The 27,078-nt window shown below is 40.5% G+C and overlaps 1 protein-coding gene and 1 long non-coding RNA gene across 4 annotated transcripts in view; both read right to left on the bottom strand.

The window, feature by feature from the left end:
• The window catches only part of METTL24 (methyltransferase like 24), a 177,968-nt gene that overhangs the window by 84,634 nt on the left and 66,256 nt on the right, over window positions 1–27,078 (bottom strand). The window lies entirely within an intron of this gene.
• On the bottom strand, window positions 1,523–5,072 carry LOC147581144 (uncharacterized). Its single transcript, XR_015251466.1, has 2 exons — window positions 3,772–5,072; window positions 1,523–2,136 (listed from the first exon to the last, which is right to left on the bottom strand). It is a non-coding gene; the product is annotated as an uncharacterized LOC147581144 (long non-coding RNA).

The raw sequence follows: 27,078 nt of genomic DNA on the forward strand, positions 1-27,078 counted from the left end.
AATTGGATACTGCGCACTGATGTGATCAACAAATATTTAATTTGGAGCTCCATATTTAAGTCTGTTCTATTACTTTCTTAGAAGAACCATATTCCCAGAAGTGGAGTAGCATGTGCAAAGGCCAGGCACCGTTTATAACTTTCAATAATTTTACTAAGCTATAGACCCTTCCTGTACCTGCTCTTGGGAAAGTGAGGACAAACCAAGTTGTACTCAGGCTGGGAGGCTTGCACTGATGCACTACAAAAGGCTCCTCCACTGTCATCACCCCGTCAACTGACCATTTGTTTTCTTACCCCAAAGCCATGTGACATTCTGGAGCTTTCCTAAACATACCTTTGTCTCTATGTCTGAATGATTCACTAGATAAGACAAAAACCTTCATGCCATTTAAAGAAAAAGCAAGATAGGGGCACCTGGGTGGCGCAGTCGGTTAAGCGTTCGACTTCAGCCAGGTCACGATCTCGCGGTCCGTGAGTTCGAGCCCCGCGTCGGGCTCTGGGCTGATGGCTCAGAGCCTGGAGCCTGTTTCCAATTCTGTGTCTCCCTCTCTCTTTGCCCCTCGCCCGTTCATGCTCTGTCTCTCTCTGTCCCAAAAATAAATAAACGTTGGGAAAAAAATAAATAAAGAAAGAAAGAAAAAGCAAGACAAACCAATTTTACCTAAGTACATGTTAAATTGTCTCTACCGATCTTTTTATTTAAAACATTTTAATAAAAAAAAAGCTTTATGTATTGTTCTACATTAAATCTTTAAAAGGCTATAGATCCGGGACACCTGGGTGGCTCAGTCAGTCGAGCGCCCGACTTCAGCTCAGGTCATGATCTTGCAGTTTGTGTGTTCGAGCCCCATGTCAGCTCTGTGCTGACAGTTCGGAGCCTAGAGGCTGCTTCACATTCTGTGTCTCCCTGTCTCTCTACCCCTCCCTCACTCGCACACTGTCCCTCTCTCTCTCAAAAATAAATAACATTAAAAAATAAATAAAAGGATATAGATTGTCTTTTTCACCCAGAAAACATGAATTAAAGCTTAAAACTGGCTATTACCATCAATTATAAGGCTAATTAATCATTATATTAATCAAAATCTCTGGCTAAGAGCCTAAGCTATAACACCAATGAAATGTCAATATCAACCATCCAGCTTATCAATCAACTAACAGAACAAGGAACTTCCTATTCAAGCCATAATTGACCTACAAACACAGCTGCTTGCCTCAATATCTGAAGCCTGGGTTTTGGGCCAGAATCATACACATTACGGCATTTACAAAGAGATCTAGTTTGCAAAAAATGGATTCCTGAAAAGGAGCGTGCAAACTGAGTTCTGTAATTGGGCTTATATTATAAAAATGATCATTTAACCACACATCTAGTTATTTATGAATATTTTTAAAAATTAAGTTATTATCATTAATTACCACCCTAACAAATCGAGCTACATTCATTCGCCATAGCTACTGTAGTTTGGGTCAATATTCAGTCATAATCTTTAAATAATTGCATCAATACAACTTCTACCTGGTTTTTAGCATAATTAAGAAAAGTTGTTATTTAATGAAGAAAGCAAAGTAAGGCCAGGCTTTTCTATATCAATTCTACTTACAGCAAGATATATCTGCACCTACAAAATTAAAAGCTGAACACATTAAAAAGAGGATCTTAGTTTTGTAGAAAATAGAGAAAAATGGAAGAAATGACTCTATCCTAAATGAACGAGAGGATTAAAAGTCTCTTTAAGATCCTTAGACTCTAAACACACCAAATCAGCCTCAATTACCACTGTTGGCTGGCAGAAATGTGACATTACAAGACTTCCTCTACCACTATGGAGAGAGAGATAAGGCTCCGCCCTGGATATTATGAGAAATACGAAGGGTCACTCCAAGCTAATGTCAAGACCAATTGTGAACTCATAATAAAGGAAAATAATTTTACGTAGTAATCAGATCACAGAAATGACCTCTGCAGGGAGCAACACCCTACAAAGGGATTTTAAAAGAAATAAGGGAAAATTTTACAAACAAAGACATATTGTCAGATCTCCAGCCTGTTCAGAGCGTCCAACCTGAGGCTGCTGGGCAGGAATCTTCTGGGCTGGATGCAGTGATATAACCTGGTCCTAGCTCCAGAAACCTAGGTCAGACACAGGAAATGGCGAGTTGGTGAGGAGTCAAAAAGTCAGCTGGGCTACTGGTGATCTGCAGCAGCAAAGAGCCAAGCAGGGCACATTTAGCAGGACTGAGGAGGCCGCAAGGGACCTGGCCCCGGCGGTCAGGCAGGAAAGCAGTGGCGGGACCCAGGACAGCGCTAGTCAGATGCTTTAATTTACTTCTTTCTACCCACTTCCCTGGGCATCTGTCTCTGACCTGAGGTCAGAACCCTGTGCCTTAAAGCCACATCACCTGGTTAATTTATTTTTCTGGCCTAATCATATTTATGCAAGAGTTCTCAAGTATTTCCAGAAAGAGATGGGACGTTTAAAAAAAAGTCTCTAAACCATTCCTAAGTGAAGAGATGCATAAACAAATAAATACCCACACAAATACCCAAATAAACTGTTTTTCAGCCAGACAGTTTACTCTTAGATGTGGGACTGGTCAATCTCAGAGCATGGTGGAGCCAGCAATGTGACTTACGCTACATCAAACATGGCCCCACGCACTTAGAGAAACAGAAAATATACCCGTTGGGTTTTTTAATGGTTAAAATACACTGAGCTATGAGTGAGGAAAAACACAACCGTGGGTGAAAACTATAAAAGGACCAGCAGAATTAGAAGCCAGAAATGAGAGATGAGGAAACAGCAAGAGGTCTCGGGGTATATGCTATATATGTCAGGGTCACCTCGATGTGATGTCCTCCATTTCTGGACCCCGTATTGATCTCTAAGGGAAGCACATAGCATGGTTTGCACTCATATGTTGACATGTCGGTTCCCTTCCCTTACCTGGGCTCTAAGTTCCTTCAGGGCAGCATCCAACTCCTCCTTGGGTGTCACGTTTCTATGAGAGTTCCCGACACACGGTATGTGCACCAGCCCCTATGATAACAAGTCCTGGCCCTTCTGCCCCTGTGACATCTTACACTGGGCCCCTCTTTTCTACCACCAGCACTGTGATCATCCTGCTTAGGATCCCACAGACTGCAACAGTGGCGAGAGAGTCGAAGGCTGGAAGTCAGGAATGAGGGCAACTGTGGATTCCATCATCCCACTCCGCACAAGTGGTGTCGGGGTCTTAATTTTCAACACTTCATGAACCTTACGCTTTAGCCAAATGTTATTCTGTCATGCAATGTCCTGCCCTTGTTCCTTTTATTCATGAGACTTCCTCTCGGTGTGGGACACCAAAACTTTCTGCTAGTGACCATATCTCCCCTCGACCAACATACAGAACACCATCGTTGTCCCTCAAGTACAAGCAGAATTTCACGTTCTTTGAGGAATTTGAGATGCTGGGGTTATTCAAAAGTACTTGCCCTCAAAATCCAAAAGCACCTGAGAAGGCACACATGCCATAAGTTCTGACGGGACTTGGAAATGTATACAAATTGTTTTTTCTGTTATAGAATGTGAAAAATAAGCTCTCATCGGAGGGACACGGCGACTCTGAGCACAGTGAAGCAAGGCTTTACTCAACATTCTTGCAAGAGCCGGTGTCTGATGGACAGGCACACTTGGGGCAGTCGCATCAGACAATTTATCTCCTAGCATGCAAGTCCCTCCCCTGGTTCCTCATTGGCTGAGCACTACAGAGCTTACAGCCTTACCCGGAAGTCACCTATGCCCATGTAAGGCAAAAAGTACCCTCCTTGAGGTGACGCAGACACTTCAGGTCTTTGGCACATGCTCCTTGCAAAGTCCTGAAAATAAGCCCTCGAAATGGAGGGAGGAAGAAGAACCAGGAAGTGAAGCATCTAAGGGTTTGGGACTCCATTTTGAGGGGGGTGGTTCGTACATATTTCCGATAGGTTGTACGCCTATTGTGAACTAGATAGCACTGCTTTTATTTGGTATTTCTGAAAATGAATCATCTCACGCCTCACAGGAATATGTCACTGGCATTAAACTGCAAGGCCCCCATCCCAAACATTTTCTAGTTAAATAACATCAACACTGGAATAAGCAAATAGATAATACATAATTCTAGATGTGGCATTCAGTTCTTTGTTTTGTTGTGTTGTGAGGAACAGGAGTATTTAGGAATGCCATGGGGCTAAGTGGTGCTGCCCTACACAATGGCCATTCATCACATGTGGCCATTTACATTTTAATTAGTTAAAATCCAATAAAATTAAAAATTCAGTTTTCCTCCACCCACATTTCAAGTGCTCAAAAGCCACCTGTGCTGGGGGCTACCATACTGGACAGTGCAGCCCTGGGACACTTCCATCGTTACACAGAGTTCTGTTGGACAGTGCTGCTCCGGGTATCCCATGCATCAGAATCAGCGGAGGGCATGTCAACACACAGCCTCTGATTCAGTAGATCTAGAACAGAGCCTGAGTATCTGCATTTCTACCAGGAGTGCAGCTGCTGGTGACACTACTGATCCAAGGACCACACTTTGAGAACCACTGGATGTGGCTGATGACATTACATTAGTTTTTTACGGCATGTATGCACAGGGCTCTCAGCCTCAACATGGGCTGGGTTCTCCCCCTTCTCATGACCAGTGCAGAAAGTATCCACACACTGGGACTCTTTGACCTGAGGGGGTATAGAATGGTTTTCCAACATCAGCTATTTTATTCATTAGGATACAGTTAGGTCAGGGTTCCCTAAACACATCACCACGGTGTCGGTGTGGCTTGTACTCCTTGGAACTGTATATAAAAATGTGTGTTTGTGCTCATGAACACTCTACTAAGAACATTGTGGTCCCTGGGACTTTGGCTCCGGGGACAATTGCTTCATCACATGGGTCTGGCCCAGGTTGTATAGCCTCTCAGTGACTCAGAGAAGAACAAAAGGACTCCTACCTGTCTTGAGGTCACATGGCCTTGAGGAGAAATGCACATAAGGCACCATGCACAGCACCCAACACAGAGTATGTGTGTTAGCTGTTATTATTTTTACCAATTCACAATGAGGTCCATAACCAACCCTCCCCCCCCCCCAAATTATGATCATCTTGTTTAAGCTAATATCAAAATGTGTCTTCTCTGCACCACAGCAGCTATGTTTTGGGAGATGACTCAGGGAAAGAATTAAAATAGGAAATCTACAGAGATGTTTCACACATAATAGACAAGAACCATCTCTACATAACACACTGGCAGGTGAAATTTAAAACAGTTTCTTCAACTGCATTTGCATCTGACAAGAGGCAAAAGAGTTATACTCCCCGTGGCCAAGAATGGACTATAAGCTCCATGAAGGCTAATAACTTTTTTTTTTTTAATCCCCAGCTTCTAGCACACCACCAAGCACTATCAAAAGTAGTTGATAGGTGGATGGGTAGATGGGTAGACAGGTGGACAGATGGATAGGTAGATGGGAAGATGGTTAAATCAACCTCCTAGGTTCCAGGTTATGGAAAATTTAAGCCAGTGGGGTTGTGAACATCTGGTCTAACCTCCTCATTTTATAGACATGGAAAAACTAAAGCCTGAAAAGGCTAAATGAATTAATTGCCCAAGATCACAAATTAATTAATTAGTGACATATATTCCACATCTCAAATACCATCCCTTTGCTCTAAATCTGAGACACACACACATTATGAACATACATCAGACACTACTGCAGCTTTGGGGCAAATACTACCCTAAGTTTATCGTCCTTGAGACTGAGACTTAAGGGCTAACGAAGAGTTCCGTTCAAGGACCACTACAATATTTGAGAAAGAAGTGTGATCCCTTCCTTCTCCCAATATCCCTCTCTGCCGAGCATCTCTTTGTACCAGGAGTACCCAGAAAAAGCACAATTGGGCATTTTCTAAATTTACTTATGATCATTACCAGCTTCCCCCTAAGCACATTAATACAGATTCAGATCCTATAAAATGCTTGGTTCTTTTTTTTTGTTTTTTTCCAATATATGAAATTTTTTGTCAAATTGGTTTCCGTACAACACCCAGTGCTCATCCCAAAAGGTGCCTTCCTCGATACCCATCACCCACCCTCCCCTCCCTCCCACCCCCCATCAACCCTCAGTTTGTTCTCAGTTCTCAACAGTCTCTTATGCTTTGGCTCTCTCCCACTCTAACCTCTTTTTTTTTTTTTCCTTCCCCTCCCCCATGGGTTTCTGTTAAGTTTCTCAGGATCCACATAAGAGTGAAACCATATGGTATCTGTCTTTCTCTGTATGGCTTATTTCACTTAGCATCACACTCTCCAGTTCCATCCACGTTGCTACAAAGGGCCATATTTCGTTCTTTCTCATTGCCCTGTAGTACTCCATTGTGTATATAAACCACAATTTCTTTATCCATTCATCAGTTGATGGACATTTAGGCTCTTTCCATAATTTGGCTAATGCTTGGTTTTTAATAAAGAAAAATAGCAACATATATACCATCACTTAGTTTGAAGGCAAGTGTATCACAGCAGAGGTATCGCTTGCCCACATATCCATTCCTCCTTCTTCCTTCAATAAGAAAATCTGATTTCCAGCTGATCACATTGCTGCCCAGATAAAAGACTATATTTCCCAGTCTCTTTTATGACTGTGTGGCCATGGGACTAAAATCTGACCAATAAGATAGAAGTCAAAGTGTCACGTAGGATTTCCAGGAAGTTTCTTTTTTTAAAAAAGGGCTGTACTCTGTAGTGCTTTCTCCATCCCTTTGCCTGGGGCAGGGGTGTGATGGCTGAAGCTATAGCAGTGCTATTGGACCCTGCGGAGAAGAATTCCACCCCAGGGAAGGAAGAGAGGGGAGCTGGATGGGATGGACCTTAGGTCTCTGATGACTACAGAGTCTCTTTGCAAGATTTGAATTATCTACCCTAAGAACTTCTCTTATGTGAGAGAAGAAAAATTTTCTATAGTTTAAGCCACTGTAATTGTTTTTCACATGCAACCCAACTTGATTTTAAATACCTTTAACATATTCTAGTTTTCTTAATTACTTATAAAGAGTGGTGTCTCTATTTTCAAAGTTACTCAGAGTTGAAGACTTCTGTAGGGAAGTAATTAGTGGCAGTGAATCCAGGCAGCAATCCATGCCTACTGGAAGTTAAAGTCTCCACTTAGAAGTTCACTGTTTTATTCAGCACGTCCTGAACTGGTAAGCAACTTTCTAATTCTGGGATCACTCTTCCTTTGGATTCCTTACGTATTTCCTTCTTGCCTCCTCCTCTTTGCTCCAGAATCATGGCATTTGCTCTCCTGCCAGACCTCTCAGGACCACAACACTGCACTCTCCCTTTCTCTCTGAGCCCAAAAAATGCATAATACAGTAACAAAATGGGGCTGTGAAATCACACTTGGTCAGTCCGTTAGCCTGAAAAACCTAGGTTTGAGGAGTTATGTTAATGAAGTTAGTTCTCTCTTTTTTTTTTTTTATCTGTTCTATACATTTGAAATTCTAATATATACTTAAGAAACCAGATACTGACTGATTATATTTTGACCACCCATGGAATTCTACATGTCTGCATAGTTTCACTGAAAGCACAGATGCTTTTTTCTCAAAGAAGCAAAGCAAAATTCAGGCAAGACTCAAGTGGAACAAGAAAATAAAGATCTCTTTAGTCTCCTAATCCTCCTATAATAACATTCACTTGAGATGATTTTAAGGTGAATATACCAAGTCTTTCACCTGCAAAACAAATGTAGCTTCTAATTGAAGCAGACTGTGGTTTTGTAGGGCTTAAAGCTTATTTAATTTAAAGGCTCTCTTTATGCAAAAGAATACAAAATTATAAATACAGAATTAGGTGAAATCATTTCTGCTTATAATCAAGACATATGCACAAGTCCCAACCCAAGAGAAAAGACAAGATTAAATGAAAGAAAGCTATAAACAGATGTATGGCTAAAAGCCAGAAAATAAGAAAAAATTTAAAAGTCTTTAAAAACAACTTGCAAGAAAAAATACAAGTGTACCAGTTTTGAAGATCCTGTTAAATTTATGTGGCAATTACAGGGAGAGGAGAAAAAAATTTATACACGTAAATATCGGTACTGATAACACATAGATATCACCCATAAAATACTGAAAGAAATGTGCTAGATATTCAGGTATAGATTATATCTAGAAACCTCATCTCTGGGAAAACGTTAAGATTGTGGCTTGTAGAAGTAACTGTTCATTAGCTCTCGCTGGAGACAAAGCCCCTAACATTTGTTTTATATCCACCATCTCTCAGAACACAGTATCTTTTTACCTCGCCACTACTGGTAATTAAAAACTAACAACCAACTTTAATTAAGCACTTGCTATGTGCCAAGCCAAGCAGCACGCTAAGCACTTTCCCTGCAATACCCACTAATCTCCCAATCAACGACTGAAATGTTTCATTATCCTGATGCTACAGGTAGGGAAACTGAGGCCTAGGGAGGCCACACAGCTTGTAAAAGGTGAAGCCAAAACCAAATCCAAGCAGTTTCCATAGAAACCTGAGATTCAGAGAAGTTAACCAACCAACCCAGGGCACACAGCTACTAAGTGGTAGAATCAGGATTCTAACTGGGACTGACTTCAGAACTGTTAACAACGGTTAAGGGATCCAAGCCCCAAATACAACATTGTCAGTGGTTTCCCGATTTACAGCTCCTTTTTGCAAAAAGACAGGAGAAAAGCAAACGGGCAGCATTTATTAGTTTGAGAATTCTTTGTTGAGTTCCTTGCTTGCGCGTGGCCTACTGTTGTTCTCGGAGGCAAAAGGCAACACTCAGGCCCTGCGTCCAGAGAAAGCACACACATTTGAGTGGTTGCAGCTTATTTAACCATGGGAACGAGTGTCCTCTCCCCTTTGTTCCGTGCACTACTTTTTCTAGAATAACAAAATTGTCATTTATATTCATTTCATAGCTTCTGTATGACCAAAAGGCACAATTTGGGGCTGGGACATTTTCTTTGGCACTTCATGGTTTGTGAAGTTCCATACAAATCAGCATGAACGCATAATAAGAAGAAAACTACCACTTGCATTTTGTGGAGGCTGGAATAATGGCCATAAGCCTCCGCTCCTACTAAAGATGGGTTTCCTCCCACTAATTCATCCCCTCCACACCCAAAATAGACTGTATATTCCCTTCGATTCCTGATTTCAGGTTCAGGTCCAATTGGAAGAGGCCAGGCCTATAGCCAACACCATAAAACATGTTTAACTGTCAAAAAGAGAAAAACTGTTTGACATCAAAACCCATCAAGCAACAAACATATGACATCCTGCCCCCCCCCCCCCCCCCCCCCCGCCCAGGCCTCTCCATTCCCTAGAAGAGGACAATTTGGGATGCTATTTGTTTGTTTCTTTCTATTTATAAAAATAAGACATGGAACTGTTTAAAAAATTGGGCAAGTGAGAAAAGATATGGAGAAAAAGAAAAAAAAAATTGTCCAAAATCCCTGTCCCAAGAGGAAATGATTATTAACATTCTGGTTATAGTTCTTGTATCATTTTATCTACCTTAGCAGGTAATTGAAATCAAACAGTATATATAATACTGAAATCTGTTGCTAGTGGGGTTTTTTGTTGTTTTTCTTTCACTTTAAAAGGCCATCTGCTCTTTTTTATAAATTTTTTAAATATTTATTTATTTTGCAATTTATGACATTTACTTATTTTTTTAAAAAATTTACATCCAAATTAGCATATAGTGAAACAATGATTTCAGGAGTAGATTCCTTAGTGCCCCTTACCCATTTAGCCCATCCCCCCTCCCACAACACCTTCAGTAACTCTCTGTTCTCCATATTTATGAGTCTCTTCTGTTTTGTCCCCCTCCCTGTTTTTATATTATTTTTGTTTCCCTTCCTTATGTTCATCTGTTTTGTCTCTTAAAATCCTCATAAGAGTGAATTCATATGATTTTTGTCTTTCTCTGACTAATTTCACTTAGCAGAATACCCTCCAGCTCCATCTACATAGTTCCAAATGGCAAGATTTCATTCTTTTTGATTGCCGAGTAATACTCCATTGTGTGTGTGTGTGTGTATGTATGTGTATATATATATATACACATACATACACACACACACATACAGATCACATCTTCTTTATCCATTCATCCATCGATGGACATTTGGGCTCTTTCCATACTTTGGCTATTGTTGATAGTGCTGCTATAAACATGGGGTTGCATGTGTCCCTTTGAAACAGCACACCTGTATCCCGTGGATAAATGCCTAGTAGTGCAATTGCTGGGTCGTAGGGTAGTTCTATTTTTAGTTCTTTGAGGAACTCCATCTTGTTTTCCAGAGTGGCTGCACCAGCTTGCGTTCCCAATTGTTTATTTATTTTTGAGAGAACACAAGCAGGGGATGGGCAGAGAGAAGGGAACAGAGGATCTGAGAGGGCACTGTGCTGACAGCAGTGAGCCTAATGTGGGGCTCAGACTCACAAACCATGAGATCATGATCTGAGTGGAAGTCAGACACTCAACCGACTGAGCCACCTAGGCACCCCAAAACGTTATCTGCTCTTAATGCTCATATACAGCTCCCTTATTTTTCAGGCAAAGATCAGTTCAACATCTCAACTTGTGTATTCTAGAGACACGTGCAAACAGTGCAAGCTTCTGTTTGGTGTAATTCAATGGGCTGTCCTAGGCCTTTGTGATCCCATAGTAGTGGAGATATGCCCATTTGATTTACTGTACATAGGACTACATGACAAAGTGAGAGTTGATCTTCCCAGAAAATAAGAGTTGGCACTGTATTTTCATGCTAACATGAATTTAATGAGAAGTCTGTATTTTGTTCATGTTTCACAACATCTATGATTTACACCTGGCCATCTCTGAATTGCACAGGCAGGAAAGATTGCAAATTCAAAAGAAAGGAAGGGATACGGCACATACAGAAGAGTGAAGGAGTCACTGAAACACTGAGATCAAAGTATGTAAGAGCCTCATTCATTTGACAAGGAACAGGTAGGTGAAAGAAGAGGATGCAAAAGAGAAGGGGGAGACAAGGCTTGCAGAGGACTTCTGGCTGAGGTTTCTCCTCTCCCACTGCCCTAAGGCCTTTTGTATTCCTCAGACCCAGCGAACAGTAGGGCTGCCCAACAGTGAAAGTGAAAAGATGCATTTGCTACTTTGTCTGATACTAATTGACATGTGGGAGATTTGGCAGATGATTATCTTTGAAAATCATCCAAATCTATACGCTTCTAACTGAATCAAAGAGATCAATACATATAATGGGCTTTTTTAAGTCTCTGTGTTGGCCCAGGACAAAGAGAGTGAAGGTAATCATGAAAGCTTTACAGGTTGTCAACCAGGAACTTCATCATCTTGCTTGCTTTCAATGGTGGCTGTTTTGATCACTTTTAAATTGAGGTTCCCAGGATTCTCTATCCTCTTATTCATCTTCCTTCTTTAAAAGAATTGCTGATGCCTGGGAACTTCAGCCATGAGGCAATGCAGTTTTACTGGAGCTGGAGGAGTTTTCCAGATGGCACTTTTTCAATAGAAATCAAGGGTAGGATGCAGTTTTCCAAACATACATACACTGCTCATGGAGCTTGACAGTCAGTCCATTGCTAACCTGTCACCATGAACACCTTCCCTAATATGGATGCTCTATACTTCAGGGAGTAGGTGGTTTTAGGCAGACACTTTTTCAGGCACCAAGGATAGCTCCCAAGCATGTTAAATAGAGTAAGAATCCTTCCAAGGGATACAGGAGTGCTAATGCATAGGGGCACTTGTACCCCAATGTTTATAGCAGCGCTCTCAACAATAGCCAAATTGTGGAAAGAGCCTAAATGTCCATCACCTGATGAATGGATAAAGAAATTGTGGTTTATATACACAATGGAGTACTACACGGCAATGAGAAAGAACGAAATATGGCCCTTTGTAGCAACGTGGATGGAACTGGAGAGTGTGATGCTAAGTGAAATAAGCCATACAGAGAAAGACAGATACCATATGTTTTCACTCTTATGTGGATCCTGAGAAACTTAACAGAAACCCATGGGGGAGGGGAAGGAAAAAAAAAAGAGGTTAGCGTGGGAGAGAGCCAAAGCATAAGAGACTCTTAAAAACTGAGAACAAACTGAGGGCTGATGGAGGGTGGGAGGGAAGGGAGGGTGGGTGATGGGTATTGAGGAGGGCACCTTTTGGGATGAGCACTGGGTGTTGTACGGAAACCAATTTGACAATAAATTTCATATATTGAAAAAAAAAAAAGAATGAGAATCCTTCCCTCTTAGCTCTACCAGCTTCTTCTCTGAATAATGTAATAACATTTGAACTTCCTGCAAAACCAAATCTCTTATAAGACATTATACTAGCAAGTTTCAGATCTTTCAGTTTACTAATGACCCTCTTATCAGTATTTTCCATAAATGTCTAAATGGAGACAGATGTGGGTTTTTTTTATGTTTGTTGATTTATTTTGAGAGTCATAGATATAGCACAAGCAGGGGAATGGCAGAGAGAGAGAGAGAGAGAGGGAGAGAAAGAATCCCAAGCAGGCTCCATGCTGTCAGCACAGAGCCCAACTCAGGGCTCGATCTCCCCAGATCATAACGTGAGCCAAAACCAAGGGTCCGATGCTTAACCAACTGAGTCACCCGGGCGCCCCGGAGACAGATGTGTTCTAAGTGTCTTGTTTCTTGTGAAAAAAGCAAAAGCAGCCCCATCTTCTAAAGTGAGTTGCCAAATTTGATTGAGTTCCTTAGTAACTGGATGTCTAACTAATGAATTCAGACTGCAACAGCTTCTCAATATCTTTAGTTAAGAGCATATGTTTCCAATTTGCTGTTTCCAAAAAACTGAGTGTGGTAAACTAGACTGTATCAATTGTGAGTTTCTTGATCTTTGTGCTGGAAATTGTCAACCAGGCCCACATTTGAACTCTACAGAAACAGTGTACGGGGAAGTTATTATTTTTTTTAAGTCAATTCTCACTTATCTGTGGGGTAATTTCCACACCCACATTCAAAAGCAATTATAAGTGCACAGTTCATAGCTAAATATCAAATATTTATTTTGAGATATAAACAATTCGGATTAACCAGATCCCCAGAGGAAAATCACAAGTCGCTGATAGTGCAAAAACCACTTACATTGTTTGTGGGGAATGTGACATGTTTCTGTTTTCTTCATCGGCAAAAACCCAGTTCAAATTTGTTTAGAGCAAGCCCTAGAGGAATTTTTAAATGTTTTAGAAATGAATATTTCTTTTTAGAATGAATTATTAAAGAGAGCTTTAAGATGTTTTGTTCTGTAGCTTTAATTTTATTGCAGTGGGATTCAACTTCTTTTTTTTTCCAAAACAAATTTGTTTTATTAAAAAGTTGGTTGTAACAATGCAACTGGGAAAGAAATACATAAAACGAAAAGTGAAAGTCCCTTATTCCTGCCCACACTTTAAATTTTGGCAGGCACTGACAGACGTGAAAGCTATTGCTAAAATGCCAAGGCTGACTAATGTTGCCTCCACCGCACTGGCTCTTATCAGTCCTTTAATGCCTGCTCACCCGATATTTCCAATGAACTCTACTCTCAGGAGAACTTAGCCTTGAATTGTCCACCCTCCACAATGTTTCTAGAATTATCTACCTAATTTAAAACCCTATTATTTAAGTCCCTTGTTTCAGGGCCCCTGCAGGCTGCCCGCAGCTTCAAAATAAAGTCCAACCTCCTTTACTGGGCTCACCAAGTCTTTCACCGCCTGGGCCCAACCTCTCCTTTCTTCGCCTCGTGACCTTGCTCTCTCCACAAATCACCTTTTGTGCCAGCCACGTTGAATTTTTTGCTTTTTTGGAATTTACAATGATCTTTACCACACCTTTGCCCTTGCATTTACTAACCCCTCCCACCTTCTATTTCTGATAAACTCCTTTTCAACTTGCAAGAGCCAGCTGAAATATTTCCTCTTCTCCTCCTCCTATCACCTCCCTGACCACTCCCCACCCCAAGAAAAAAGAGTTACTCCTCTTCTGCTTCTCTTACAGCAGTAGTTAGTATGTTACTATATAATCTTTGTACAAACACAGGTTTCTCCCTATAGACCATGATGTCTTGAGGGCAAGGACCTCATCACTGCTCCCCTGCCATTGGTTGAGTTCCTAAAAAAGGGTTCACAGGGTTCACGGGGTACCTGAAGAGTGTTCACTAGCATTCAGCAAAAGGAAACAAAAACACTCTCTCTTCTTCATCTAGGGCATGGAATATGATATATTTGAGAGTAGTTAGGACATAGCAAGCATTAACAACCTGTGGCTGACCTTCACAAGCAAAGCATGCCATGCAACTCTGCAGGTGGGCACCTCCATGGCCTCAGCTGAAACGGCAAAGAAGGCAAACTATACCCGAGTGTTTCTCTTTCCTACTTTCTGTAGACAGAAAGTGACTTCACACCCGTTGCATTTGCTCTTGGGTGCCCACTGGCTGGTCACAGCTTATTACGGACTGTACACCAAGCTATACATCAAGTATTTTCCCCTTTCCACCTCAGCCAGCTTCCACTCTCTCAGCCAAATATCATGAGACACCTACTCAAGAAACAAATAAGCTTGTATGACTTAAGTCACTGATGTTCAGGTAAGAATAGGCTCAATCTTCCAGAGAGAAAAATCATTTTCAAAGATCAACTAATTAACTTGAGTCTAACCAGCAGAATATACTAACAAGGTATTTTTATTGGAAGGCCTTCCAGAAGTCCCTTGGACTTTCTCGGTCACCAGATACCGCCAGCTCCAAGACGGAAGAGATGGTGTCAGCAACTGGACCCCCCCCCACACCCCCACCGGAAAGGTTGGCCACACCTGGCATGTCTGCAGGAATTTCCCAGTGCACCTTGCTTAGACAGTCCGTGCTCAAAAGATCACAATTGCTTAGTGTATACACTTTTGGCCTAATGGAAAGAATCACTAAAAACATATAGAAGGGGCACCTGGGTGGCTCAGTCAGTTGAGCATCCAACTCTTGATTTCAGTCACGGTCGCAGAATCATGAGACTGAGCCCCACATCGGCTGAGTGTGGAGCCTGCTTAAGATTCTCTCTCCCTCTGCCCCTCTCCCCTACTTGTGCTCTCTCTCTAAAATCAAACAAACACACAAACTTATAGAAGCAGGGCTAAGGGAAACAAGGAGGAAAAAAGTGGAGAGGAAGTGAGAAAGCACGTCAATATTGGGGGAACCACACAGAAGATAAAATGCCTAAATAGATGACACTGGGCACTCACACAAAAAGCTTACTGAAAAAAATCAGAAATGCATCCATCCCATCACTTTTTTCTATTTAAAATGTTTTGCCCCTAAAGAAGCTGAGTGTCCTATAACATATTAGCTATAAAAAAAAAAAATTCATAAAAGATTGAGTGGGTCAGAAAACTCCAGAGCATTTTTCTTCCTGAAATTATGAAAGCCTACTGAGGAGCTAGAAATGTCTTTGCTCTACCCTCACTTGTCATGATATTAGTTTCTACCCCAAATCTGATCTTATTTTCAGCGCGGCCATTCCTTTTATAGCTACGCATGCTGAGATCAAAGGATGGAGAGGCTGTTGCAAAGAAGACTAAATGCTACAGAGAGAAGAGTTGGAAAGGGCTCAAACTTCATTACCTAAAAAAATAATTTCCAGGGATAAAAACCACTTCCAGAAGAAGCCAAAACCAAAAATAGTGCAACTTTAAACTTCATTTTAGGAGCCTGAGGATGTGATACCCCTCCATGTGGTTGCCTAGGGAACGGGATTCATTTAAGCTTTGCTATCCAATAATGTCTTGGAAATTGCTACCCTATATTCTATCTATGATTGTTTAATTCACTATAAAATGTAAAAGCTCCTCACAAGTACAGCTGAAGTTATTAGTATAGGAATCTTTGTCAGGAAAGTGTTATAGAAAGCTAACCCTCCTTTAATATCTCTTGCTGCTCCCATACATTAACATTCTTCTACTTGGATAGATTTTCTTATCCATAATAACCTAATCTTCATTTTGATTGCATTTGATGCAGAATCTTATTATAAATAAGTGAATTTGTCTTGATTAAACACACTTATCTTAGCATATCTGAAAACATAAATTGGAATATTCCAGCCTGAACTAAGCCAGGCAAGATGATTCTGATGCTTATTTCCCTAAGCATTAATGAAAGAATATCCTTGATAACAGAATGTGTAAGAAGCAAAAAGAATGATATTTGGTTTTCTGGACAGGAGAGATTTTCTTTAACTTTTGCCTGTTACATGTCCAGCCATGAAGAAGAAAAGTTTGGGTGACTGTCATGGGGGGCTTATTGGAAGTGCCACCAGTATTAGCACACGTGTGTTTTCTATGAAAACACTGCTGGCCAAATCCCTGTCCTTCTTACTTCCTATAACCCTATCAGGCCAAAGTAGTTACCTCACTGAATGTGCAATAACCGTGTCCCCTTTCTGTGTCCCTTATGTTGTTAAATGAATAAAGAGCATCTTGAGATCTGACTTTCCAGTGGGGAGAATATTCCTTCTGTTTATGTTCTCTGCTAATGCTTTTGGCTTCTCTATATATTACCACTGTTTACAAGGAAGCTAGGCAAGGCTAAATTTTCTCTCTTCACTTTCCTCTCTGAAACAGCTTATGTTAAAATCTAGACCAGGGTTAACACCTATTCTCTTGAAACTTCCAAAAAATAGAAATGGAAGGAAAACTTCCCAACTCGTTCTATGAAGCCAGCATTACCTTGATTCCAAAACCAGACAGACAACCCACTAACAAGGAGAACTACAGACCAATTTTCCTGATGAAAATGGATGCAAAAGTCCTCTACAAGATATTAGCCAACCAGATCCAACAATACATTAAAAAAATTATTCACCAAAAAAAACAAAAACAAAAACAAAATATTCACCACGACCAAGCAGGATTTATACCTGGGATGCAGGGCTGGTTCAATATCCACAAAACAATTAACGTGATTCATCACATTAATAAAAGAAAGGACAAGAACCATATGATCCGCTCAATAGATGCAGAGAAAGCATTTGACAAAATACAGCATCCTTTCTTGATAAAAACCCTCAAGAAAGTAGGGATAGAAGGAGCATACCTCAAGATCATAAAAGCCATATATGACCCAATGCTAATACCATCCTCAATGGGGAAAAACTGACAGCTTTCCCCCTAAGGTCAGGAAGAAGACAGGGATGTCCACTCTCGCCACTGTTATTCAACATAGTATTGGAAGTCTTAGCCTCTGCAATCAGACAACACAAAGAAATAAAAGGCATCCATATCGGCCAGGAGGAGGTCAAACTTTCACTCTTTGCAGATGACATGATACTCTATATGGAAAACCCAAAAGATTCCACCAAAAAACTGCTAGAGCTGATTCATGAATTCAGCAAAGTTGCAGGATATAAAATCAATGCACAGAAATCGGTTGCATTTCTATACACCAACAATGAAGCGACAGAGAGAGAAATCAAGGAATCTATCCCATTTACAGTTGCACAAGAAGCCATAAAATACCTAGGAATAAATCTAACCAAAGAGGTGAAAAATCTATACACTGAAAACTATAGAAAGCTTATGAAAGAAATTGAAGAAGACACAAAAAAAATGGAAAAAGATTCCATGCTCCTGGATAGGAAGAACAAATATTGCTAAAATGTCGATACTCCCCAAAGCAATCTACATATTCAATGCAATCGCTATCAAAGTAACACCAGCATTCTTCACAGAGCTAGAACAAATAATCCTAAAATTTGTATGGAACCAGAAAAGACCCTGAACAGCCAAAGCAATCTTGAAAAAGAAAACCAAAGCTGGAGGCATCACAATTCCAGACTTCAAGCTATACAACAAAGCTATAATCATCAAGACAGTATGGTACTGGCACAAGAACAGACACTCAGATCAATGGAACAGAATAGAGAACCCAGAAATTGACCCACAAACGTATGGCCAACTAATCTTTGACAAAGCAGGAATAAAGACAGTCTCTTCAGCAAGTGGTGCTGGGAAAACTGGACAGTGACATGCAGAAGAATGAACCTGGACCACTTTCTTACACCATACACACACACACACAAAACTCAAAATGGATGAAAGACTTCAATGTAAGACACGAAGCCATCAAAATCCTCGAGGAGAAAGCAGGCAAAAACCTCTCTGGTCTTGGCCAGAGCAACTTCTTACTCAATACGTCTCCGGAGGCAAGGGAAACAAAAGCAAAAATGAATTACTGGGACCTCATCAAAATAAAAAGCTTCTGCACAGTGAAGGAGACAATCAGCAAAACTAAAAGGCAACCAACAGAATGGGAGAAGATATTTGCAAATGACATATCAGATAAAGGGTTAGTATCCAAAATCTATAAAGAACTTATCAAACTCAACACCCAAAAAACCCCCACAAATAATCCAGTGAAGAAATGGGCAAAAGACATGAATAGACACTTCTCCAAGGAAAACATCCAGATGGCCAACCGACACATGAAAAAATGCTCCACATCACTCATCATCAGGGAAATACAAAGCAAAACCACAATGAGATATCACCTCACACCTGTCAGGATGGCTAACATTAACAACTCAGGCAACAACAGATGTTGGCAAGGATGCAGAGAAAGAGGATCTCTTTTGCATTGTTGGTGGGAATGCCAGCTGGTGCAGCCACTCTGGAAAACAGGATGGAGGTTCCTCAAAAACTAAAAATCGAACTACCCTACGACCCAGCAATTGCACTACTAGGTATTTATCCATGGGATACAGGTGTGCTGTTTCAAAGGGACACATGCACCCCCATGTTTATAGCAGCACTATCAACAATAGCCAAAGTATGGAAAGAGCCCAAATGTCCACCGATGGACGAATGGATAAAGAAAATGTGGTACATATATACAATGGAGTATTACTCGGCAATCAAAAAGAATGAAATCTTGCCATTTGCAACTACGTGGATGGAACTAGAGGGTATTATGCTAAGTGAAATTAGTCAGAGAAAGACAAATATCATATGACTTCACTCATATGAGGATTTTAGAAGACAAAACAGATGAACATAAGGGAAGGGAAACAAAAATTATATAAAAACAGGGAGGGGGGACAAAACAGAAGAGATTCACAAATATGGAGAACAAACTGAGGGTTACTGGAGGGGTTGTGGGAGGGGGGATGGGTTAAATGGGTAAGGGGTACTAAGGAATCTACTTCTGAAATCATTGTTTCACTATATGCTAACTAATTTGGATGTAAATTTTTAAACATAAAAAATAAAATAAAAAAATAAAAACACTCACTACACTAGAAAAAAAAAAATCTAGACCAGGGGAAGAACCTATGGTTAAAGAAGGGTAATATGTGATTTGGTGAGTTCAATATTCTACAAAACTTTTAATTTTTTTTAATGTTTATTTATTTTTGAGAGACATAGAGAGAACACGAGCAGGGGAGGGGGCAGAGAGAGAAGGAGTCACAGAATCTGAAGCAGGTTTCAGGCTCTGAGCTGTCAGCACAGAGTCTGACGTGGGGCTGAATCCCATGAACCGTGAGATCATGACCTGAGCCGAAGTCAGACACTTAACCGACTGAGACACCCAGGCACCCCAATATTCTACGAAATTTTAAGATCCTGGCCATCCTGTGCCTGAGAGCAGAGACTTCGTCCTTCAGACTTATATCTTCCGGTAGAATCATCTCTGCAATGAGGGCCATTAGCCGAATAGCAAAATCTCAATGAACCAGAATTGAACCACAGAAGAAAAATTCCTATCTGTCATAAAGCACTCTCTTGGGCACTGTGGGGCTTATAAATATCCAAAAAAACCTTTTTCTGCAGATCCATTTTAAGGGACATGAATGCCAAGAGAACAGACTTATATATGAAATCTTGTTTTTAAAGAATGAAAACAATTTCCACAGAAGGTCCTAAGATAAGTGCCTATCCAGTTCTGTCTTCTACAACCAATTACTGTACCGTAAGAGTGAAGTTCAGGAAGACTTTACAGGATTGTCAAATACCTCTCTTTGCTCACTCTATTTTATTAACAAGGTCTTACTAATGACTGGTTTAAGCTCCAGTGGAATACTGGGTGGAGACGGTTGAACACTGAGGGGCTGTAGTGGATTAATGATGACAACAAAGTTAACCAACACAATCTTATCAATTAGGTTGCAAACTAAAAATGTGCATTTGTTGTTTTATTTGAGAATATTCAATTCTGCTATAGAAAACAAGAAATCAAGTGGGGGTGGATGAAACTTGTAAGATGTGTTAAGTATAGACACGTAACTCAGGAGACATTAAGCATAAGTCACATAAGTAGTACAGGCATGTGCTGAACATCGACAGGGATGGAAAGGCTGAGTAAACACTAAAATTGTCACTAAACATTAAATACACACAAGGCATATGAGTCATCCAATATTTATGAGGTCTTAAATCGGCCACCCATTGATTATACCCATCATGGCCCCACAGATAATTCTGCCAAATAAAACTCAAAGCTGCTCATAGTCTAATCAGTGAGTTTACAGTTGTGGCCAGACATACCTGGCTCTGTGTCTCTCCAATTAAGCTTCCTTGCTCCAAACCTCAACTCTGTTCCTTGTAACCACACCAATGGCAGGGGAGACTGATGAGAAAGTAAGGGGAGGGGGGAGGAGGAAAAAGAAGGGAGGACGAGGGCGAGGGGGACATGAGCTGACCTGGATTCATGCAGTGTGCTCTTTCTACCTCACTTGTACCTCATTCTAAATACATAAACCTTCTCCATCTCTTTCTCTTATTTCTCGCTGTATGTTTTTAATGGATTCAATAAACCATGTGATTCAAGCATCTTAGCCTATGATCCATGCCCGTGGGATAGCTTACCTTGTAGTATATTTGGAGGCTACACTGCATCAGGGTAATTTCCCACAGGACAAAACTCATCAGTGTCTCTCAAGCCTTCATACTGTCTGCTAATTGTCTGCCACCAAGGGCCAATGGAAGAAAAATAAGTGAAAGAAGGCAACCAACTATTAATGGGGAAACCTGAAGTAGTCAACCCTGCTTTCGTCCTACAGCTTGGCTACATGTGGTCCTTGTCGTGGCTTTGTATTACATACATATATATCATGTTTCCTCCTGGTAACATTACTGTTAAGTCAAACTGTTAAATTACAGGTATTGGGACTTGATGATGTTCCACAAAGAGGACAGTGGTCTATAAAGAAGGCTGTGATCTCAGGATGCTCAGCCAGCAGAACAGGTTTCACTACCGTCATCTCAGAAAGATGCCCGTGAACAGTGTGAAACTAAACTCATTTCACTGCACCTTTATTTATTCACTCCAAATTCCACATGGGCCAGGCATTACACTAAGTGCTGCAGTGAAGAAAAGGTAAATATGATCAATCACCATCGCAGGAATTTCATAGTGTATCATAGACATACGTGCTGTATCACAAAGATACACTAAGCACCCAGGTAGTTGTGATACAAAAAAAAACTAGCTACGTCCCATAAAAGACATGCAAACCACACTGTATGGAAATTCAAAAAAAGTAAGCAATCATATTCACTGGAAGGATCCCAGTAAAATAAAAGGGTACAAACTCTCCTGAGGATAATTTAGCAATGGATATGAAAAACCTTAAGACTCTTAAGGTTTATGGTAATTAAAAACTGAAAATAATCTATGCACACATCTAAAATTTTGAGAGTGGTTACATAAACTTTGATACATCCATTCACTAGAATATATGCAGCTCTTTAAAATTACATCGCAGAAGTGCCTGAGTGGCTCAGTTGCTTAAATGTCCGACTTCGGCTCAGGTCATGACTCGCGGTTCGTGAGTTCGAGCCCCGCATCGGGCACTGTGCTGACAGCTTGGAGCCTGAAGCCTCCTTCAGATTCTGTCTCCCTCTCCCTGTCCTTTCCTCCCTCCCTCCCTCCCCCTCTCTCTCAAAAATAAACATTAAAATTTTTTTAAATTTTTTTTTTTCAACGTTTATTTATTTTTGGGACAGAGAGAGACAGAGCATGAACGGGGGAGGGACAGAGAGAGAGGGAGACACAGAATCGGAAACAGGCTCCAGGCTCTGAGCCATCAGCCCAGAGCCCGACGCGGGGCTCGAACTCCCGGACCGCGAGATCGTGACCTGGCTGAAGTCGGACACTTAACCGACTGTGCCACCCAGGCGCCCCTAAAATTTTTTTAAATTACATTGCAGGTAGGTATTTCATACAGTGTTATGGGAAAAGTGTAAGATACACATGGTAAAAAAAAAAAAAAATGTTCAAACTCTTCAAAAGGACAATGCAATGTCTTCCTCCCACTCCAGAATCCCCAGTACCTTTACCCAAAGACACTATTATTTTAACATACCCGTACAAATATATATTTGTATGTAAGCCTCCTTATTTTTATAGAATAGTGGTGTCATACTATACCCACTGCTTGGGACTTTGTTTTTGGCCCTTAACCATGTATCTTGGAGATCTTTCCATACCAGCAAAATATAGATCTATTCTTTACCACAGGATGCAACTGTATGGGTTTTAACTATATTTCACTTATTCAACCCCTTATCAAAGGACAATTCTGTTGTTTCCAGAATTTTGCTATTACAAACAATGCTGCAATATATCTAGATGAAATGTCTAACAACTATGTGAAAATGTTCAAGATATTCTGTTAAGTGAAAAACAAAGGCAGATGAAGGTCTGGTTTCCAGTTCCTCATGTAGGAAGTTGGCGGCTGTGACACCATCCTACCAACAAGTAAAAAGCAAAAATCAACACCTCTTGGATCCATAAGAGAGGACGACACAGGGCAGACCACAGCCCCCAAGATTAGAGAACAAGAGGTACAGAGAGAATACAGAAGTCCTGGCTTACCAGAGCAGAGTCTTGGGAATGCAGCAGCAGGCACGGGGACCAGGGATGGAAAACCTGGACTCTAACTGACAACTTGCTGGAAGCTCGGTATGGACAAGTCTGAGAGTGAAAAACTCCGAGGAGACCCAGTCATGGGTGGTCCCCACAGTATTGTGAGATTTACTCCTGGGAGCTTGACCATATTCCTGTGGTAAATAAACATCAGAGGAAAATCCCCTGAGGCTTCTGCAGGGGGAATCATTTTTTTTAATTTAAAAAAAAATTTTTTTTAACGTTTATTTATTTTTGAGACAGAGAGAGACAGAGCATGAACGGGGCAGGGGCAGAGAGAGAGGGAGACACAGAATCTGAAACGGGCTCCAGGCTCTGAGCTGTCAGCACAGAGCCCGACGTGGGGCTCGAACTCACGGACCGTGAGATCATGACCTCAGCCGAAGTCGAACGCTTAACCGACTGAGCCACCCAGGCGCCCCAGGAATCATTTTTAAATATGGCAGAGCGCTCTGTTTTTCTTAACAAGGCCTGCCCTCAGGAGAGTGGCTAAGTGGAGTTTAACCTGCTGGGGTATTCTTAGAGCCTAACTAACCTGGGGGAAGGGAAAATATCCAAATCCAACCTACTCTAGCCCTCCTGTCCCACCTAAGGGAAGAGAAAAAAAAGTGACAGACTCTTGAGAAGTTCACAGTCCAGAGGTATATGCTCACTTAAAGACTGAGACTTAATCATAGGACTATAGAACACCTCCCCTCTCCACACACCTTATCATCACATTACTAAAGGCCTATTTACAGCAGTGCCTTTTACGCGATACATCTTGGCCGGCTATCGAGAAAAATTATGAGGCATACTAAAAGGCAAAAAGCACAATTTAAAGAGACAGACCAGAATCAGTCATAGCAAGGATGTTGGAATTAACAGGCTGGGAATTTAAAACTATTATTCATATGCTAAGGGCTCTAATGAAAAGTAGCCAGTATGCAAGAACAGATGGGCAATGTAAGCAGCGAGATGGAAATCCTAAGGAAGAATCCAAAAGAAGCTCTAGGGATCAAAAACACTGAAACTTTAGCCCTAATCCTCAATGGGCTTACTAGTAGACCGGACACAATTGAAAAAAAAAATCTCTAAGCTGAAGGACGTATCAATTGAAATGTCTAAAACTGAAAAGCAAAGAGAACAAAGGCTTAAAGATATAGAAAAAATCCTGAAAGAAGCCAAAGGAAAATAACTTCACTTATAGAGGAAGAAAGATAAGAATTACATCCTAGATCTCTTCAGAAACCATGCAATCAAGAAGACAGTGAGTATACTATTTATCCAAAGAAAACAAAAATACTAATTCAAAAAGATGTATGCACCCCTACATTTCTTGAAGGATTATTTACAATAACCGAAATATGGAATCAACCGAAGTGTTCATCTCATAGATGAAGAGATAAAAAGATGTGACACACACACACACACACACACACACACACACACACACACACACACAGTGGAATATCAGTCAGAACAATGGATGAGATCTTGCCATTTGCAACAACGTGGATAGATAGGCTAGAGGGCATTATGCTAAGTGAAATAAGTCAGAGAAAGATAAATGCCATATGAAAAAAAGAAATCTAAATCTGAAAAGTCTAAAATCAAAAGTCTAAATCCAAAAAGCAAAACAAATGAATAAGCAAACAAAAAGCAGAAACAGACCCATAAATATAGAAAACAAACGGATGGTTGCCAGGGTTGCGGGGAGGGCATGGGGTGATGGATAAAATGGGTGAAGGGGAGTGGAAGATACAGGCTTCCAATTATGGAATGAAGAGGTCACGGGAATGAAAGGCACAGCATAGGGGAGTATAGCTAATGATATTGTAATAGTGTTGTATGGCGACATATAGTAGCTACACTTGTGGTGAGCGTGGCATAACAAACAGAGATGTTGAATAACTACATTGTACATCTGAAGCTAATGTAACATTGTGTGTCAGCTATACTCAAATAAAAAATTCTTTAATTAAAAAAAAAGAGTAAAATATTTAAGGCATTGAGAGAACCACTGACTTGAATTCTGTACTCTGCAAAATTATCCTTTAAAAATGAAAGAGAGGGGCGCCTGGGTGGCGCAGTCGGTTAAGCGTCCGACTTCAGCCAGGTCACGATCTCGCGGTCCGTGAGTTCAAGCCCAGCGTCAGGCTCTGGGCTGATGGCTCAGAGCCTGGAGCCTGTTTCCGGTTCTGTGTCTCCCTCTCTCTCTGCCCCTCCCCCGTTCATGCTCTGTCTCTCTCTGTCCCAAAAATAAATGTTGAAAAAAAAAAATTAAAAAAAAAAAAAAAAAAAAAGAAAGAGAAATAATGCTTCCTCAGACCAACAAAAATTGAAGGAATTTTTTTGCCAGGAGATCTGTCTTGCAAGAATTGGTAAAAGAAGTTCTTCAGAGAGAAGAAAACTAATAAAGGCCAGAAACTTGGATCTACATAAAATAAGAAAGAGCTTTGAAGAAGGAATAAGTGAAGGTAAAATAAAAACATATTTTTCTTCTTTTTTTTTTAATTAAAAAAAATTTGAGAGAGAGAGAGAGAGAGAGAGCACGTGTGTGTGCATGCAAGCTGGGGAGAGAAGCAGAGGGAAAGAAAAAGAGAATCCCAAGCAGGCTCCATGTTCAGTGTGGAGCCCAACAAGGAGCTTGATCACATGACCCTGGGATCATGACCTGAGCTGAAATCAAGAATCAGATGCTCAAACTTACTGCGCCACCCAGGTGCCCCCATATTTTTCTTATCTAACAGATAACAGTGTGCTCAAAATAATCATACCAATGATGTATTTTATTGTGTATACATATGTAAATATCATATGCTTATATGTAAGTAGAATGAATGACAGCAATGATACAAAGGACTGGAGGGAGAAATTAGGGTAATTTGTTATAATACAGTACTCACACTATCCAGGAAGTGGTATAGTGTTATTTGAAAGTGGACTCAGATTAACTATACATGTGTAGTGCAAACTCTAGGGCAATCACTAAAAGTTTAAACAGAAGTATCATCAATATGCTAAAAATAAGAGAAAGTGGAATCACATAAAACCTTCAATTAAAACCACAAAAAGCAAAAAAAGAGTGGCAGACAAAAACAGAAACAAAGAACAAAGACAAGAAATAGAAAACTAATAAATACGGTAAATATTAATCCAACTATATCATAATCAGTTTGAATGTCAATGGTCTAAATATATCAGTTAGAAGACAGAGACTGTCAGAATGGATCAAAAAACAACCCAAACTATATGCCATCTACAAGAAACCCACTTTAAATATAAAGACACCTATAGAGTAAAAGTAAATGGACAGAGAAAAATATGCCATGCTAACACTAATCAAAAGAAAGTAAGAATAGCTATATTAATTTTGGACACAGCAGACTGCAAAGCAAGGAAAGTTATCAGGGGCGAAGAAAGGCATAACATAATGATAAAAGAGTCAATTCTCCACGAACACATAACAATCCTTAACGTACATGTGCCTGACAACAGAGCATCAAACTACATGAGGGAAAAACTAACAGAATTACAAAGAGAAATAGAGGAATCCACTACCATAGTTGGAGACTTTAATACCTCTCTATCGGGAAGGGCAGATCCAGTAGGCAGAAAATCAGTAAGCGCATAACTGTACAACTCCATCAGTCAACTGGATATAATTGATATTTATAGAACACTTCATCCACCAATAGCAGATTACACATTCTTCTCAAGTTCACATTGAGCATTTACCAAGAGAGACCACATTCTGAGGCAAAAAACACACCTTAACAAATTTAAAAGAATAGAAATCACACAATGTCTTTTCTCAGATCACAGTCGAATTAAACTAGAAATCAATAACAGAATGATAGCTGGAAAATCCCCAAATATTTGGAAATTAATAAGCAAACTTCTAATAACACAGGGATCAAAAAAGAAATCTCAAGAGAAGTTTTTTAAATATTTTGAACTAAATGAAAATGAAAACACAATTTATCAAAATTTGTCGGGGCGCCTGGGTGGCGCAGTCGCTTAAGCGTCCGAGTTCAGCCAAGTCACGATCTCGCGGTCCGTGAGTTCGAGCCCTGCGTCAGGCTCTGGGCTGATGGCTCAGAGCC

Source organism: Puma concolor, chromosome B2 (assembly GCF_028749965.1).
Source record: "Puma concolor isolate L17-30 chromosome B2, mPumCon1.1.hap2, whole genome shotgun sequence".
Lineage (NCBI taxonomy): Eukaryota > Metazoa > Chordata > Mammalia > Carnivora > Felidae > Puma > Puma concolor.